General features: G+C 47.2%; 1 protein-coding gene across 2 annotated transcripts in view; it reads left to right on the top strand.

Annotated features, from left to right (window-relative positions):
• The window catches only part of GATA4 (GATA binding protein 4), a 28,418-nt gene that overhangs the window by 832 nt on the left and 9,570 nt on the right, over positions 1 to 18,016 (top strand). The window lies entirely within an intron of this gene.

The following is an 18,016-nucleotide window of genomic DNA, read 5'->3' as shown; positions in this document are numbered from 1 at the left end:
AAATATTGGGGTCCTTATTCTTACTTATTCTGCAAAATCACATTCCAAAACATCCTCAAAGGCCGGAGTTTCCAAAAAATAAATGGAATTTAGGGCAGGCCTGGAGTGGCAAGGAATGATGAGCTGAGCTCTGGAGCGCGGGCCTGCTGGCTCCTCAGATAGCTCAGCGGGGATTTGGGGGCTCTGAAGGGGATTGTGGGGTGCGGGAACACATTTTCCATCGACACGCAGTCCATTCCTGAGCTGGCTTCAGGTGTAAAACTGGGAGCATTAAGAAATCAAAGCTGAGTCCACGAATTCCAAGTCTTCCCTTCGGGCTGCTTTAAGTTCTGGTCTTTTTAAAAATTTTTTGGAAAGGTCAGTTGGGCTACGGAAAGGGAGAGCAGATTTAGAGCTGAGGTGGGAGAGATGATGGAGAAGGATTAAAAGGAATGCATCTACATTTATAATGCTGCTTTTTGGGGAACTCAGGCATATCTGACACAATCCTGGTATTTCAGAGTCTCCTTCCCCCAAAAAACCTCACCCTGATCTCTCGTGTTGAGCCCAGTCTCAGAGCCTTTCATTTCATTAAAATCTTCTGGTTCCTACAATGAAGAATTGGTCCAAATGGCTCAAAATACTGCTTTTATATTTCGTGGGGTGGAAGGGGGATAAAAGGGGAAAGAAACGCAGGCACATCTTTGCATTGTGGTTTCAAAAACCCTTTTTTCCTTCCCGTTTCCTCTCTGTGAAGGTGTTTCTGTCGGCTTTGGGGTTGGGGTTAACAAAGAAAACACCTCAAATTTTGCTGCAGATCTATTTTATGATTGTGTTCTCTGACCCGAATTTTGGAGGGTGATTTTTCCATCGTGTCCAGCAGGATTTGCCTTGCCTTTAGCATTATTTTAAGACGTTAAAAGAAGGAAAGTTGGACGTCGGTGAAGACTTGGCCTTGCCAAAATCTTGTGCTTTTCTTTAGGTGCTAATTTCTCAAAATGAGGAACAGATTAAGGATAAAATTTTAACCAATCTGACAATGTTTTTTGGGAAGCCATTAGAAGGCAGATCATAGAGGAAAAAATCAGGATGAATTAAACAATCGAATATTAATTGAATATCAGCAAGCACATCTGAATATTTGTATTTTACCATGATGCCATCTCTTCCTTGGGGAAAAAAAAAAAAGTCACCTTTTTGTGGCAGTTTTAGAAGTGTTCTTAATGACAAAAATAACCTAACCCCAAAAACAATACAAATGAAGAATTGCAATTGCAGAAACACGATCAGCTTTTAAAGCGCCAGCGTGGGGATTTCGGGGTTTTGAGTCTGGGGGTTTGTGCTGCAGCTCCGCATTTTGATGGCAAAAAACGGAGATTTAAATAGCACTGGGAAGAAGGGATGAGTTAAGACAGTCCCGAAAATGTGTTTTAATGAAGGAGGAAGGAGCAGGGACTCCTGTTCACGGCAGGTCCTGACTCGGGTGCCGGATTTTCGGCAGCGCGGCCGAATCCGCGAGATTCATTAGCATGGGGCTAATTGCGCCTCTGGCTTGGATATGGAAAAGCACTTGGTTTTTAAAACACAAGTGCTTGGGTTTAGGTTTAAAAAAAAAAGAAAAAAAAAAAAAAAGAAAAAAAAAACAAACCAAAATGAACTGCCTGAGAGCTGGTGAGTTTTAGATGGATTTTTGGAAGGCAGCTCCTCCGGGAAGAAGTTTAAGGTCCAACCCCGTTCCCGCTTCTCCCTGAGTCGGGACGCGGCCACTGCCGGGTCCCTCCTTGAAGCCGAGCGATGCTTTGGGCACCGAGGGGGTTGAGTGAAGCATGGAGAGGCTGGGAAAGGGATTCCAAACTGGGAAAGGGTTTTATTTTAATGATTTTAAAGGTAAAAATCCTGAAAAACCGAAGGCAGTGAACGATGTAGTGGAGGGGACACCGTTGTGGATTGCTCCCATCACAGACCCACTTTAATCCCACATCCGAGCCTGGTCAGCTCCTGCGAGATCCCTGGCACGGTGCAGTTGCCTTTTCTCAGGGCTAAAAGTAATTTTATTCTCTGCACAGCGAGGAATCTCAAGGAAACGCAATCCTTTTAAATCGAGTGGTGTTTGCAGCGCTCTCACTTTCTTTTCCAAAGAAAAAGAGAAATAACCACCACCTTCGGGTAGTGTTAAATGCAGAGCACCCCTGGGGTCATAAAATTTAAATTATTATCATTTTTTAAAAATAAAGATCAAGTATAGGCAGGTTTAGGTGAATATGCAGACACGAATTCACCGTCTGTGCAATTGGGCACGACTTTTTTCCCCCTTTTATATAAATATATCACTGTAACAATAATGCAAGACACGGAGAAAAGAAGATTAGTGAAAATGTAGTAAAAGAAAATAACACTAAAATAAATATACACCTTCTTTTTATTTTTTTTTCCTAAAATAAGGAATTTTGGCTTGGGTTAAACCGTGGTATAAAGCACTGGGGAGGATGGGTAAAACACACGGGCCCGTTTGAAAACTCCCTGGTGTGTGCTCAAAATGCCAAATTTGGGCTTTTTAGGGTAAGTTCGGTGACTGATTTCATTACCCTGACGAGCAGGATCAGACCCTGTGATCGAGGCAGTGAACTTGCCCCGGGCATTGCCTGGGATGGAGTTACTGCGAATTCCCGACTTAATGAGGCATGAAAAGGACGAGCTGCAGAATCCCCTCTCCAAAGACTTCCTCGCCAGCACCAAAAATCTCTTGAAATCGCTCCTAAAATTCCCCTGGATGGGCAGTTTGGCTCTTGGCCCTTCCCCAGGCAGAGGGGAGCGGGGATGGAGGGCGGCACGGGGGTCCGAGCGCATCCATCCCACAGCCCCTCGCTGCCTCCTGGATCTTTCCAGGCTGGGGAAAGACGCTCAGATCCCAGACTGCCATCCCCGTTCCCTTTTATTTTGCTCGCAGCGGGGATTTTACTTTCGCTGTGGCATCGCGGAGGTTGCTGTGGTTGGGGATAAATCGGGGCTGTGGGCATTCCTCGTGGGTGCTTTTGGGTTTTGGGGTTTTTTTCTGTTGGTTTGTTGTTTTTTTTGGGTTTGTTTTTATTTTTGGCTGAATCGAAGTCAGGGCTCCTCAAACAGGCGCTGCTGGAACACAGCATCTGGGAAGATCAAAGCCTGGAGCAGACCCTGGGTTGGAAAACGTCCTTTCTGCTGCTGCTGGGGGAGAGATTGGGAACCAGATCTTAAGCTTTCCCACAGGGATGCTAAGAGATCTGCCCTGTCGCATCCCGGGGCTGACATTTCCAGCGATTCACTGGCATTTGTTACAACCCTCTGCCCTACAAGCAGCCCCTGACCTTCCCCGCGCCCCGAAGGACAAGGTGGCTGGTCCCTGTGGGGTGGCAGGCGATGAGCACGGCCCAGCATTATCCTGTCCCTGATCCTGGAGGGATGGGACCTTAGGACACAGGGATGGGGCCATAGGAGAGAGGGACGTGAGTGTAGGATGGCAGAAAAGGCTGCGGGACAGTGGGGAGGGGCTGTAGGATATCGGGATGGGGCTGTAGGATATTGGGTTGGGGCTGTAGGATATCGGGTTGGGGCTGTAGGATATTGGGATGGGGCTGTAGGATATCGGGTTGGGGCTGCAGGATATCGGGTTGAGGCTGTAGGACATCGGGATGGGGCTGTAGGATATCGGGTTGGGGCTGTAGGATATCGGGCTGGGGCTGTAGGATATTGGGATGGGGCTGTAGGATATCGGGTTGGGGCTGTAGGACATCGGGATGGGGCTGTAGGATATCGGGATGGGGCTGTAGGATATCGGGATGGGGCTGTAGGATATCAGGTTGGGGCTGTAGGATATCGGGTTGGGGCTGAAGGATATCGGGATGGGGCTGTAGGACGTGTCTGCATTTTCCTCCATCCCCCGTTTCGCAAGCGGCGCATTTCTCACCTCAACCCCGCCGGCGGGGAAGGTTCGCCCAGGGCTTTGTTCCCCGCTCCGGGTTTGAATCCACCTTCTGCGCTCCCTCCTAATTTAATTGTCACCCGTCAGTCTGGGATTTGGGATGAAACCCACAGAATCGGGGTTTCTAATCTCTGAGCAAGATCAAGCTTGAACACACAAGTGTTTATTCCCCCCTCCAAGCCACCCATGCAGTAGAATTTAAATTGCAAATAAATCAATGATAATAATAAAAATAACACCATCACGAGCATTCTGTCACCCCTGTTAATAATTCAATTCCTTACTTAAAAATTGCGCTGTATTACCAAGCACAGCTTATGTTGCACAGAACAGCCGTGGGGTGTTCTGTGCAACACATATATATTATATATATGCCGTGTATATATTATATATATATTATATATATAATATAAATGCTCACAAATTTTTGTAGAGCAGTAAAACTTAAGGCAGTGGATGGTGGTGCTCAATCTAAGACTTTATTAAATCAGGATTAATTATTTTTCACCCATCCATGTGCATTTCTTCATCCCTTTTACAATAACAGCAATTTTTTTTTTTTTAAGATGCAGCTTATATTTTGCCCTCTACATTTTTTTTTTTTGCCAGAAATTTTAAGGGAAAGAGGTGAAATTCTTGGAAACAGATGAGGGTTTATCAGGCAGAATATTCCAAAGGAAATCAGGCCTAATCCTGCCACCTCTGTGCTCTTCTGATGATGGGAAAACTTTGGCTTGGCTGGCAGAAAGGGGCTCCCCAAAACTGGTTCTCCCAAATGCAGAGAGGTATTTTGAATGGGCAAACCATTTCACTCTGAAAATTTAAGGATGTATGGGAAAAAAACACCAAGAAAGCAGCAAACAGCAAATAAAATTCCAAACTGGGTGAAAAAGTGGCATTTTATGCGCCTAAAGTTTGGCCAGCCTGTTGTTTCTGGGGGAGGATATTTGATATTAAAATAGAGGTGTAATTTAAGGAAAATTCAATTTTAAAAAATTGATTGTGTTGTCCCAAAACCTTCAGAAGTTTTGTTTCTCATCAGTGCAGGGCTGTGGGCTGAAACTTTTTGTTCCTTGAGCCCTGCGGAGCTTTGCAAGCATAGGAGACAAAAAAAAGGATTGCAAATACATCAACTTTGAGAGGTTTTATCCCCAAATCTGTGCACCTGTCCTTCCCTCCCTGCAATTTCCTTATTGAAAAGGAGGTGCAGAAATGGGATTTTCAGGGATCTCCCCCCGCTCGGTGACACTCCTGGGGATTCACGGGGCAGAGGAAGCCGAAATCTTGGGTCCTTCAAGGCTTCTGCAACCCAACTATAAAACCAGAATCTGCTTCCCCTTTGGGGCTCACTGCTGGCTGCAAAACCAGGTGGGAATCTACCCCAGGAGCTCAGTCCTTAGGCTTAGGAAAGAAAGTTTTGCTGATGCTGGGAGGGAGAGGCAGAAATGCAGATTTTTGCTGTGCCGGCCGCAAGTTTCGGGGACGTGGGATCCTGAAAAACGCGATTACGCTGCCAAAACCCTTTGGTTGTAATGGCCAGGTTGGGTTGTTACAGGTCTGAGATGCTTTGGAGTGGGGAATGTGTGTAATTATGCCTGCAGGGTTGCAAAAAGGGAGATGGGAATATTTGGAAATGCCAAATATTCACCTTGTCGGCGGGTCGGAATCCGCGCTGCCGTCTGGCAGGAAGGTGTAAATTCGTCTTTGGTGCGCGAGTGTGAAACGCTGCTTAAATAACCAGGGAAATAGGTGAGAATTCACTCTAACCTCCGAAATTAACCCAAATTATAGAAGCAAATTTCATTACAAGGTCGGATTGAGGGGGTTTTTTTAAATTTTAAGAAAAACTGGTCTTTCTCCTTCATGGGACAGAACTCTTGCAGCTGTCTACGATCACTTCCCACATTATGGCAAAATATGAAAACCACTCCTGCCTTTCCAAGCCTTCCCCACATCATCGGTCACGGTGACCGGGCCTGAGCTGTAAATACATCTGTAATGACAAATTAAACCCAATTATCTGCCAGGCCTGAGCACTGAGGTCTTTTCACACACGGGTGCTTGCACTTGCGTGACAGCCCTCAAAAATAGCTCCAGCACCGTTGGCACGAGTGGCATTAAAGGCTCTTTTGAAAACACACATACTTTCAAACCTACTCCAAAAATTTTGGGTTTTTTTCTTCCTTTTTTTTTCCTTTTTTTTCTTTCTTTTCCTTTTTTTCCAGGAGCTCCTTCCTGTGGGGTGTGTTGAGTTCGCAGCATTCCCTGTGCTCTTGCACCTTTTTAAACCCTCGCGGCGCTCGGCGGCAATTTCTTTTTTAATACGATAAGCTCGGGCTGGATTTTCTCATCCCCCCAAAAAAAGAACTGGCGGGTGCTGGGTCTGCTCCAAAAGAAGAGCCAGGCAGAGATCCTTCCAAGTTGGACACAGATCTGACCCCGCCATCAGTGCTGAAATGTTTCAGCTTTGGAGTTTTGGCAAGACCTGGATTTTAAAGCCAAATTTGGGGCAGCGTCAACTGGAAGTGAAAACAATTTTTTCTTTTCCAAGAAGTGCCCAGTGATTAATTTTTTTCCTCAATTCTTCGCTGGCACAGGGGGATTTTTTGCTTAATGAGGTAGATACCTAATCGTAGAATGAAGTCTTTGCTTGGGGGGAGCAACTTTGTTGTTTCCAATGTCTTTTTTGCTTTCTTTGTCTTTCTGAGGCCAAACATGCTCAGGTTTTTAGGATCAGCCATCCCCTGAAAAACAGATTCCCTATGGACTGGGACAAAGAAAAAAGCAACCTCAAAAAATACCCACGTTCCTTGCTCAGAGCTGGAGCCATCCCTGATTTAAAGCACTGGGAGGTTCACTGGCAGCTGGTGCAGGATCAGGCTCATGCAAATAGATTCCATGGGGAAGAAATTCAGCCCATTGCCAATTACATGGGAATTTACATGTGTCTTCAGGGAGGTGAAACCCCAAAATCCAGTGGGACCTTCCTTTTTTTCCTGAGAAGTGGCCACTTTGTTTATACGCTGCAGCATGAAGGAATTCATGATGCTTTTTAAATTATTTGTAATCACCCCTAAAGCTTGTGAGACCCTTATCAGAGCCAGCTGGGCTCAAACTGCTCACACCAGCCTTGGGAGAGACTCAGAAATTAATTTTGTTTGTGAAACAGGAAAAGAAATCACTCCTGGAAAGCCAAAAATTATTAATTTTTCCAGCAGAGGTGGGGTGAGGGCAGCCGGATGAGGGATCCTGCAGGGCTGATCTCCCGTCTCCAACAGGGACTGGTACTGGATTGCTTCTGCATCTGGGATAACAAAATCGCTGCCTGGAAATGCTTCCTCCTAATCCCTGGGAATTAAATTGGTGTCTGCTGGGGGAGCATTTCAGGAGAGGTCCCATGGTGGGGCGCCGCTCCCTGCTCCTGCTCTCCTTTCCAGAGCTCAGCCCTTTTCCGCTGGACGATGCTTCCAGCACGGTGCGTTTACAGGGAGCTGGGGTGAGCCTGGGTTCCCACTGCCATCAGACTCTCCTAAAGGGTTAAAACTGAATTTAGCAGCAGAGATGAAGCAGGGAGGGAGAAGGAGACCACGCCAGTCCCTTCAAACAAGATTTTGCCAATTCTTCCTGTTTTTTTCCACATGGAGCTCCTTGTGTCCATAATATTTAAGCAAATTCCAGGTTGTCCTCTGACCTCAAGGGCCTCCTTTGGCTCTGCAAACACCTCCAGAGAGTTCAGGAGACATCCCCCTCTGGCAGGATTCCCAGCTACCCATCCCTGGCTCTTGCCAGCCCTTGTGCTTTGGTGCATCTCAATTTTCCTTCAAGCTCCTGCTTCCAGCATCCTGTTATCATATGTCAGGCTCTGCTCTTTCAGAAAGGGAAAAAACAGCTTTCCTGGACAAGGGAGAGGCTGGAAAACCCTGATTCCTTCATGCTGAAATCCTAGACGAGGCAAAAAAAAAACCAACCAAACCCTAATATTTATTATTTAATCTCCTATGAGTTTCCAAGCCAGACTCTTGGATTTGCAAGCCAGGGAGCCACCATTATTCAACATCCATTCAACATTCACAGTGCTGGAGCTGTAAAAAAAATCAGTGAGGCTCTGAGCCCCAGACATCAGGACTCCTCCAAATGACGTGTGGTCCCAGATGTCTGAGATTATTTTGGGAAGGGAGTTCTGGCCCCAGGGGCTGCCTGCCCAGGGGGCTGGCTGCTGGGAAGGACTCTGGGCTGGGACATGGCTGGGTGGTGTGGAGCATGAGAGGGGCAGCTGCTTTGGGGTGGAGGATGTCTCTTCCTCACACTCTCACACTCCTCTGGGCTGGGACGATGCTCTGGATCCTGTGCTTGACTTTTCCCATGTTTCAGTCATTCATTACTTCCCTGAGAGAGATGAGTGATGCTGTAATTTATCCTGCTCCTCTGGACATGAAGATCTGGGCTTGGGGGGTCTTTTCACTTCCCAGAATAAGTAGGACTACAAGCAGGAGGGTGAAATCCCCTTTGCAGCCCCTTCCCTTTGCCTTGAGCCAGGGAAGGGTCTCACTCTTGCCTGCTCTCCCCAAGCACTTCTCTTCCCAAACCCACATCCCAGTGAGGCTCTGCCACCTCCCTCCTCACAAATCAATAACAACGGGTGAGCAGGTTAATTATAATCACAGAATAAACGCCGTGGTCTCAAAGTTCACCCAACTTCAGCAGCGTTTCAAAACGAGCGGAAGGCGCCAAGAAACTTTCATTGATTCCTCTGGGGCAGGTGTGGGAGTTTGAACCTGTCCCCAGGCTGATCTTGATTCGAGGCCTACTCAGTTTTCCTCCTTATCTCGACTTTCGCCTATCTTATAATGCCTGTTATTTTAGATAAAAAGTCCAATCAATTGAGTTAGAAAAACTGCAAGTTATATGTGGCCCTGATAAGTTCGGTACCTGCCATTTTATTGGCCTGGGCTGCGAAGTGACCTTTGCAGATGCTTTATCACCCCCTCCTCCCGCCCCGCTCGGGGGCTGAGTTGACTTAACGTCCAGAAGAACTAATAAAAGAGGAGAAGAGGAGGGCCAGGGGTTAGACAAACTCACTGTCCCCTCTAACGCGATGAGCCGCAGTAAACACCTTTTTGTTTGTCCCTGGCTGGAGTCCCGCTGGGAGGTTGGGATCGGGCCTGGCTTGTGCTGGCTCCTCCAAGTGGGATTTATCAGCTCCGAATTGGAAGCAGAGCCTGTGTCTAAATCAGTGAAAATAGAACAAAACTGGGACAGGGGTTTGGATACATCAGCGTTGGGCAGTGCTGTCATGCTCAGGGAGGGATTGGACAAGTGAAGCAGTCCTACATATTCCATATATTCCTACACATGGTACAGAAGTGTTTTACAAAGTGAGGGGCTTTAATGTATCACGTGTGGTTTACACATGAGTTTTTTTTAATATATATAAATATATATAGACACACCATTCTATATAGCTAAGTTCCATGCAGTCACAGAATAATAATAATTTTAATAGCAAGAACAGAAATAATTGATTGGAGATGATTCCTAACTTGCTACAATGGCATTGTCAAGGATATCCCAGGCATCCCTGCCTATGGAAGAGGGTCTGGAACTAAATGATGTTTAAGACCTTTTCCAACCCAAACCATTCATTCTAGGACATGCTATGTGTATATATACAAATATATATGTTTACATATATGTATACCACACACACACAAATATAATAACAATAATACAATTGATTGCAATCCTATGAGAAAGATTTTGCCTGTTTGCTTTGGATAAATGTCTTCTTTCTGATCTGGGAAAAAACCCACCCCAAACTTCGAGTTTCTGGAGTTGTAGGATTGGAGAAATGGATGTTTTAAGATCCCTAGCAGGACAACCACCTCAGCAGTGGCTGAGGGCATGTGGATGAGGCTTTGGAATGCCCAGTGATGGACATTCCTCCATCTCCTAATGAAAGCCCAACAGACCATAATCTTCACTGGTGAAGAATCACCTTGGGGTTGTCCTGCGCTGAGCCAGGAGCTGGACTCAATGATGCCTGTGGATCCCTTCTAGCTCAGGATATTCTGTGATTCTGTTAGGCCCTGGCATGGTCCAAGCACAGACCATCTCAGCCTGAGCCCAGCATCTCCTGGGAAGAAATTTGGATGTGATTGGGATCTCAGAACATTTGAACATGGGCAGACTCTGCTGGCTGGGCTTAGGGTCAGGCTTCACCACCTCCCCAGTAACTGGCCCTGGTTCACAGTTACCCCGTAGCCATAAGGCCAATTCCCACGGCTCAGCCATGGAGCAGCAGCTTGGCAGGACTCCACAGCACACCTGCTTGTGCTTCCCTGTGGGGACACCAGGAATGGCTGCACATGATCCATTACCTGTTCCCAGCTCAGAAACAGCTGCCCAGGAGGGATCATGGCACTGTAAATCCCTAGCTTTTCGGATCCTTTTCATTTTTTCCCCACTGTCCCTTCCCTGAGGCCATCAAAGAAGAGTCTCTTGATGGGCACATCCAGTTGGAGATGGGCCAGATTTCAAGCAGGGCAAGGCTGTGGCTCTTTCTCCTTTGTCAAAAGAGAGAAAGGTTTTTTCCTTTCCAGGTGCCTCCTGCCAAGCAGACCCCAGCCTGTGGCTGACCCCATCTTGCCCATTCCTTGGGCTCTCCATGCTAATCTGAGATTTGTTAAAAAATATTTGGACAGTCGATAAGCAGAGGAATCTCCTGTTTATCAGAGGAGCCTCGGATATTTACAAGTGTAAGAACTGCAAGGAGGAGCAGGGAAGGGGAGGTCACCTTGGTGGGTGGGTGGGAGTTCACTCAGGCATAACTTGACAGTCAGCAGAAGCTGCTGTTGGACACCAGATCACTCTCAAAGAGGTGGCCAAGAGGCTCCCACCAAAAGTCCTACAGGAATGTCTGCATTCCTGTCTCCTTCAGAGCAGGCTGTGCACCTCTGGGATGTGGGACATGGTCCCTCTGTGTGTTTCTGGTCTGTCTCTCCACTAAGTTCTGGGACAACCACAGGGCTGGATGGTTTGGGCTCTGGTGGTTTTGGTGTTGGAGAACTGTCAGTGCTTTTCCAAGCAACCAGGTTAGCCATTTCCCCAACTCCTGCCCCTTCCCAAAATACCGTTTAGATCTGATTTAGAGGAATCCAGCTAGTTTCCACCCACCCTTCTTCCATCCATTTCTTGTCTGCAGCTGTGGCTTTTGAAAGTTGTCCTGTTGCCCCCCTCCAGTGTCACTCCTTGTCATGTGGAAAGGACAGTGTCACCACGGGATGAAAAGCCTTGGTCAAGGGCATCCTATTGCAGAGTCAAGCCTGAACTCCAAGCCAGGCCCAGAATTTTCCCAACCTTCCCATCGTGGCCCTCCAGCACATGATCTCAGCTGGTCCTTTGGCTGCTTCCACCTCCACCGTCCTTCAAAGCATGGAAAACATATCCACGAAGGAAAGGAGTATTCCTGGCTGCTGGCAATGGTGTGTGCCACAGACCTTGGCTCTCTGTAGGCAGAGCAGGGAGTGCTGCAGGGGAGGGACACAATGTTCCCTTTGCCTTGACGTGAAACATTTGGCCTGGGAAGGGTTGCACGGGAAATGTCTCGCCGTGGCGTTTCGCGAAGCTGGGGAAAAAGCAGATTTCTTTGCCTTCTGGAAAGCCAGACTGTAGGGTGAATGTTTCCTCAGCAATAAGTAGGGTCTTTATGTGTTCAGAGGGAAAACTGTTTGGCTCAGGCACCTAACTGGGTACTCAGCCATTTTCTCCACCATAGACGTGTCAGGTAAACCCTAAAACTTTCTGGGATGGCATCAAGCCATTTCTGTGAGGCTGCACAATGATGCTTTTTGCTTGAAAGCGTGTTTCTGGCTAAGTGTGGGGAATTTACCTGGTTCCCCACTTCCTGCAGATCCTCAATCACACAGGTGATGATGCCTTCTGCTAATCCAGGCCAGGGGAGAACAGGGAGCCACATTCCCACAGCACCCAGCCCAGTGGTGAGCACTGCTCACACAGGCACTGTCCTGCTCCCCCTGTGTTTAGATCCCATTCATCTCTAAAACCCTGGGTGAATTTTACCCAAATTCCATCTGAGAGGAAACAGGAAGAGAAGAGGGAGCAGAGGGGTAAAAGCCAACGAGGAAAACCTGTTTTTACAGAAACAACCTTGGCTCCATTAGCTCCATCCCCACTTTCTGATCCCAGCCTGTGTGCCAAGCTGGTGATGTCCCCATGGACAAAGGAAAGGCTCACTGACAGCTTTCCTTTGGCTACAGAGGTCCCCCATGCATGATTTTGGACTTTCAAAATTTGCAGTCACTCCCTTCCCATTCCTCTTTTGTCCCTCCTCTTTTTTTTTTTCATTCTCTGCCACAATCCTGGACCAACCAGCACTTTTAACTGGGCTGTGATCAGACCGGAAACCTTTTGGTGGGTTTTTCCCCTTGAAACTTCAGCTTCTGGAATCATGTAATTCATGGAAAACACCTCAACCCATTCCAAAGAAGTAGATGTGACTTTCAGCTCCTCTAGCTGCACCAAAATTCTGGTTTAAAGGACCCCAAAAGGCCTGAAGAGTAGGAAGGATTTCCAAACTGCCACCTTTTAATGGGAACAATTTTGGGATTTGGGACCAAGTGGCTATGAATGGTAAATCCTGTTTCGTGCTGCCATGCTGTTATGGCTGTCCTTTGAAGCAGAAGGTGAAGGTGTCCTGGGTGGGATTCCAGGGTGTCCCTGTCCTTTGCCTCAGCTGCGAGTGCCCCTGAGAGTCCATTTGGGGTTTGTGTATACACAGGATCGTGGCTCTCACCTCTTATCATAACAAATTGTTTTAGGAAACTGCTTCTCTGCTGGCAAAACTGCTCTCAGGCTCTGTTTAGAGCCTGTAAGTGGTCTGGCTGTGTTTGAAGGACAGTTCCTCCTTTGCTGAGTTGCTTCATTGGGTTGAGAAGACACTTCTGCAGGGGGAACTGTTGATATCAAATATCTCTCCAGCTGTAAACAAAACTCCAGAGCTTTAGTAATGGAAGTCTCTTTCTGTCCAGAGAGGGTGAAGGCAGGAGGGGGCTGGAGGGAAGCAGAAGACAACCTCGTTGTTTCTCATGCAGGAAGGTCTGACCCAAACCAGGGAAGGGAGGGCTCCTTGTCCCCTTCCACAGGATGGGGAAGAGAAATTCATAAACTGGATGCTGGGTCTGACCTGAAGGAATCAAAATCCTTCCTTTTTCTGTTATCACTCCTTAGGGTCCTGATCTATCAGGTTTATGCATTCAAGATGATCTCTCCAATGCAAACAGATTTAATCACAGAATCACAGGATGGTTTGGGTTGAAAGGGGCATTAAAGCTCATCCAGTTCCAGCCCTTGCCATGGGCAGGGACACCTTCCACAATCCCAGGCTGCTCCAAGCCCCATCCAGCCTGCCCTGGACCTCTTCCAGGGATGGGTTGCTAAAAAAAAGCCCAAAAGTCTGGACTTTGGGATGGATGTAGTGCCAGGCTGGCAGAGGTGGTGGAAAGAAGTCACTTCAAGCCACTCTCCAGGCTCACGCCTTGGGTTGAGTTGCAAGTGGGCATCTGGTTCTCCTGTTTGGGAAGGCAAAATTCCTCAGACTTTTGGTGAACTGGAGGTGCTGGAGGTGTGGGCTGGCAGGGAAAGCTCCAATCTGCGTTTTTGATGACCCCAGCATTGTCCGTACAGGTCGATCTCAGTGGATGTGAAGGACCCCTCCCAACGACCAAGTGTCACGAAGGGCCACATCCAAGAATTCTTTTTTTCCTTCCAGACCCCTGTGCCCCACTCAGGAGTCACTCCTGGCTCCTGGGAACTGGATATCCCATTGTGGAAAGTATTTCTGACATGAGCATACTCAAGGCCTCACCCAAGATTAGGAGCCTGTTGTGAAACACGCAAGTGACATTTCCTGCCCTGGGAACCTTGCAGTGCTCATAAACAGTAGATGTGAAGGGATGAAATCTCATTTTACACAGCAAGCTGATGACCAGGATAGGGATGGGACACAATCCATCCTCTCCACTGGTCATTCAGTGAGATTTCATGATCTGCTTTCATGTGGGAAGCTCCTTCATTGACTAAAGGCAGGGTTTTATGAAGAATTAAGTAGAAGGCCATCAGGATTAGTCAACACCAGGGACCCAGCCCATAAAAAGGACTGAATGATCCCAAGATACAAGATAAGGGCTTGGCAAAGGCACGTGGGGAAGCTGAACATTCAAAGAGGAAGATGAGGCCACTCAGCACACACGAGGCTCCCCCAGCCGCGGGCCGATGTCCTTCTCAGCCTGATCAGCAAATCCTTCCCTCAACCCTGTCCCAGTGCTGGCTGTACCTGGCTTCAGGAGAGGGAGTAAATCTTTCCAGCAGAAAGGCCATTACAGAGGTCACCGGATGGACCCATAAATCTCCATTATCAGGCAGCGGCTCCTGTGCCACAGAACGGAAATTATTGCCCTGAGTGCGACTGGGGGAGCCTTTCCTTCCCCCCTCATTGTTCAGGGCCCTCCGGGAGCCGCTCAGGCCATTTGCTGCCTGAATAAACGTTTCCTTTCCCGGCTGCAAAGTACAAGGAATAAGTGTCAGGGGATCTCATAATGCCAGGATTTAGAGCTCCAGCCCTGAGCCAGAAGCCAAGGAAACACTTCGCTGCTTTTTCCTGGGGAGTCTCCTTAATCCCCATTATTAATAACACTGACAAATTAAACAATTAGTGCATTTGAAGCCCGGTGACCTCCATGCCCAATTTAGCTCGGCCTGATGGTGAATCCTGGTTCCCGTGGGCTCTGAGCCCTGAGAACATTTTGATTTCCTGGGTCCTGAACACTCACCCACGTCAAACCTGAACACCCACCTGCACAGGCTCCAGGTTTTCAGGTGATACTTTCTCATTATTTTGTAGATCTTCAGGGTTTTTCAGAGCAGGGGGGGATGTGTGGCCAGAAGGTCAGCTCAGAAAGCTACCCCTGGCAACTTCATCCTGGAGTTTAGAGATGCTCTGATATTATATATATACACAAAAAAATAATTATAAATATATAATTTACTCTAGAAAGAAATCCAGTCCCTTGTTTTCCACTTCCTTAGGGCCCAAACACCCTTTGTTCAATAAATGACACGCACCAAGCCCATATCATCATCTCTAAGCCAACATCCAGTAGCGCCCAAAACACCTCCTGTGCCATCCCAAACATCCTTTGAAGCAGGTGAGGGTATCTCTCCTCCAGGTGATATCTACCTAGGTCAAGGAGCTCTCCCTGCTCTGTCAGGGCTGCAGGAATGTTTTTAATGAGGTTGTATTCTGTGGGTGTCATCTGACTCAGCACTGGGTGGTGCCCGGAGGGGACACACCCATCTGATACGGGCTGTGATTAGGAAGAGCCACCCATGGCCTGGAGCCTCGGTGTCCCCCGGGAACAAAGTCTGTCCCTTCCCATCTCAAAACCCAATGACTCCTGTTTATGAACGTTCACAAGGATCACCTTCACCTGCAGCTGAGAGGGGAAAGTCTCACAAACGTTACTGCCACGGAAGCAGAAGGGGACTTTTAGAAACTTCAGCCAGTGAAAGTTTGGATGGGGCTTGGAGCAACCTGGGATAGTGGAAGGTGTCCCTGCCCATGGCAGGGGTTGGAATGAGATAGGCTTTAAGGTCTCTTCCTACCCAAACCAGTCTGTGATCCTATAAAAGTCCCTCAAGAGAGATGTTCCTGTTCAAATTCCACGGAAACTGGGGAAAAAACCCAAAACACCAAAAAAATAGGGAAAAATATCAGCCAAATGCAGGTAGAAAAGCAGAGCAGGTCTCAAGGCAGGTTTGCACTGGTCTTTTGAATGTCAATGAGAAACCAATGCTGAAAATAACGTGGCACTAGAGCTGGGTGTCCCACTCTTGGGAAATAACATTCAACATTTGGCAACAAAATATTGCCAGAAGTTAGGAGACTTATATTTTTCTAAAACCAGAAATATATCCATACTTGACATTTTTTTGAGGGACCTTCTTATTCAAGAACTAATCCAATTTCTAACATTTCTGAGGGACTGTTAGGAATTTTCTCCTTTGTTTTTGATTAAAAACTTTTATATTTTGGTTGCCTGGTGGAAAAATCTCCAAGAAAGATCGTATTTTGTATTTAGTCACAGACAAAACTCAAATCACTCAAGCTTTAACTGTTACCTTTTGATTATCTCTGTTGTGCTAAATTCTCCCTGGGTTATGTCTACAACTCTGCACTGAATTATTTTCAAAGAAGAAGGGATTTTTTTACAGGAAAAAAATTACTGCAAAAATACTTTGGCTTTTTCTTTGGAAAATTATAATCAAAAACCTCAACAACTTCCAAGATGCAAAAAAAAAAAAAAAAAAAAAAAAAAGTGAAATGTTTTCCTTTTTGAGATTTTTCAAGGAAACGAGTTTTTTCCTGACCAGCTGTTCCAATCCCTTCTCTTTTCAAAGGAAGTTTATTTGATCTAGATTTTGGCTATGACTCAATTGTCATTTTAAGGGGGAAAATGAGGGTTGTGGTATCACTGAATCGATGTGGACAAAAATTGCCTGGGGGGATTCTCATCTTTTTGAATCCACCAGAATTGCTCCAGGGTAGTGAGATTTTCCTAAGCTGCTGGGAAGATACTGGATTCCTGCTTTGCTGGCTCCAAAGCTGCTTGGGTACGATAAATTACTGCTCTCTACCATTTCCCCATGGGCACACGTGTAATCTGCCATTTTTAGCCAGATTTTCTAGGGAGAATTAGGCTCACGTGAATATTTGTCTCTGTTAACTGGCGCCACTTCATTAATTTTTTTTGTCCTTTGGCCGGTTCACGGTTATGCAGTTTCCTGCAGATTTTCCAAAAATAGTCTGGGGAAAAGAGAAAATAAGGCCATGTCTGAACATAACCCTTGCTAGACATCAGAGAACCCACATGGGATTCAGGCACAGCTCAGCAAGAAGCAAAATTTTGTTGGTTTGCTCTTTGGGGAGGAATTGTATTCCAGCAGGAAGCTGAGATTCTTGTGTAAAAAGCAGGTGGACAAGCAAAAAATACAGTGAAGTTGTTGGTTTCTGGGAGGATTTGTATGGAACAGGGAATGAGCTGTGGTTTTCCAAAGGATGATGCAGTCGAGCTTGTTGTGCTCAGCTTTCAACCTCCTGGTCCTGCCAGAGCCAGAGGGACTGGACTGGGCCAGCCCAGGGCAATTCAGAAAATAACAGAATGGTTTGGGTTGGAAGGGACCTCAGAGTTCATCTCATCCCACCCCCCTGCCATGGGCAGGGACACCTTCCACCTCCCCAGGATGCTCCAGGCCCTGTCCAACATGATTTTGGACACTGCCAGGGATGGAACAGCCTCAGCTTCCCTGGGCAGCCTGTGACAGGAACTCCCCACCCTCACAGGGAACAATTCCTTCCTAACATCTGATCTAACCCTGCCCTCTGTCAGTTTAAACACATTCCCCCTTTTCCTATCACTCCATGCCCAACTGTCCCTCACATCCCAGCTGCAGCCAAGCTCCAGTGCAGGATGTACCAGGAGGGCAGTGGGTGAATGCAGCAAGCCCTGCAGTGTGGCATCAAGCACAATACAGATTTCCATCAAAAGCTGGATAACACACATAAATTCCCAACAATCCCTGTTAGCTGTCAGCCTGAGCTGTGGTTTGAATCCCAGAACCATGGAATGGTTTGGGTTGGAAGGGACCTTAAAGGCCATCCATTTCCAACCCCCTTCCATTGGGCAGGGAGCCTTCATGTTGTACATATGGATTCCTGTAAATCAGGAGATATTTTCCGTGCAGAGAATGGGGTGAAGGCACAGAAACCTCCTTGTGGCTCTCTGCTGCCGTTCCCCCCAGCAGAGGGGCTGGGTGAAGAGCGTTCCCATGGGGAGCAGAGCACATGGAATGGGTTTCCCTGCCCAGGGAACTGCCTCTGGGCAGTTCTGCTCTGTGGGGTTTGTTCTTATCCGTGGTCTCAGGAATCTGCCTTGATTGTGACCAGGGTTGTTCACCTGCCCTGATCTGCTTGCCCCAGCTATGGCCAATCTTGTAAATTGGATAATG

The sequence above is a fragment of the Pseudopodoces humilis genome, chromosome 3 (genome assembly GCF_049639895.1).
Source record: "Pseudopodoces humilis isolate 2021_Gansu_Grassland_sample_001 chromosome 3, ASM4963989v1, whole genome shotgun sequence".
In the NCBI taxonomy this organism is placed as follows: Eukaryota; Metazoa; Chordata; class Aves; order Passeriformes; family Paridae; genus Pseudopodoces; species Pseudopodoces humilis.
The sequence above is the reverse complement of the archived record's forward strand: the minus strand, read 5'-3'. Positions and strand labels throughout refer to the sequence as shown.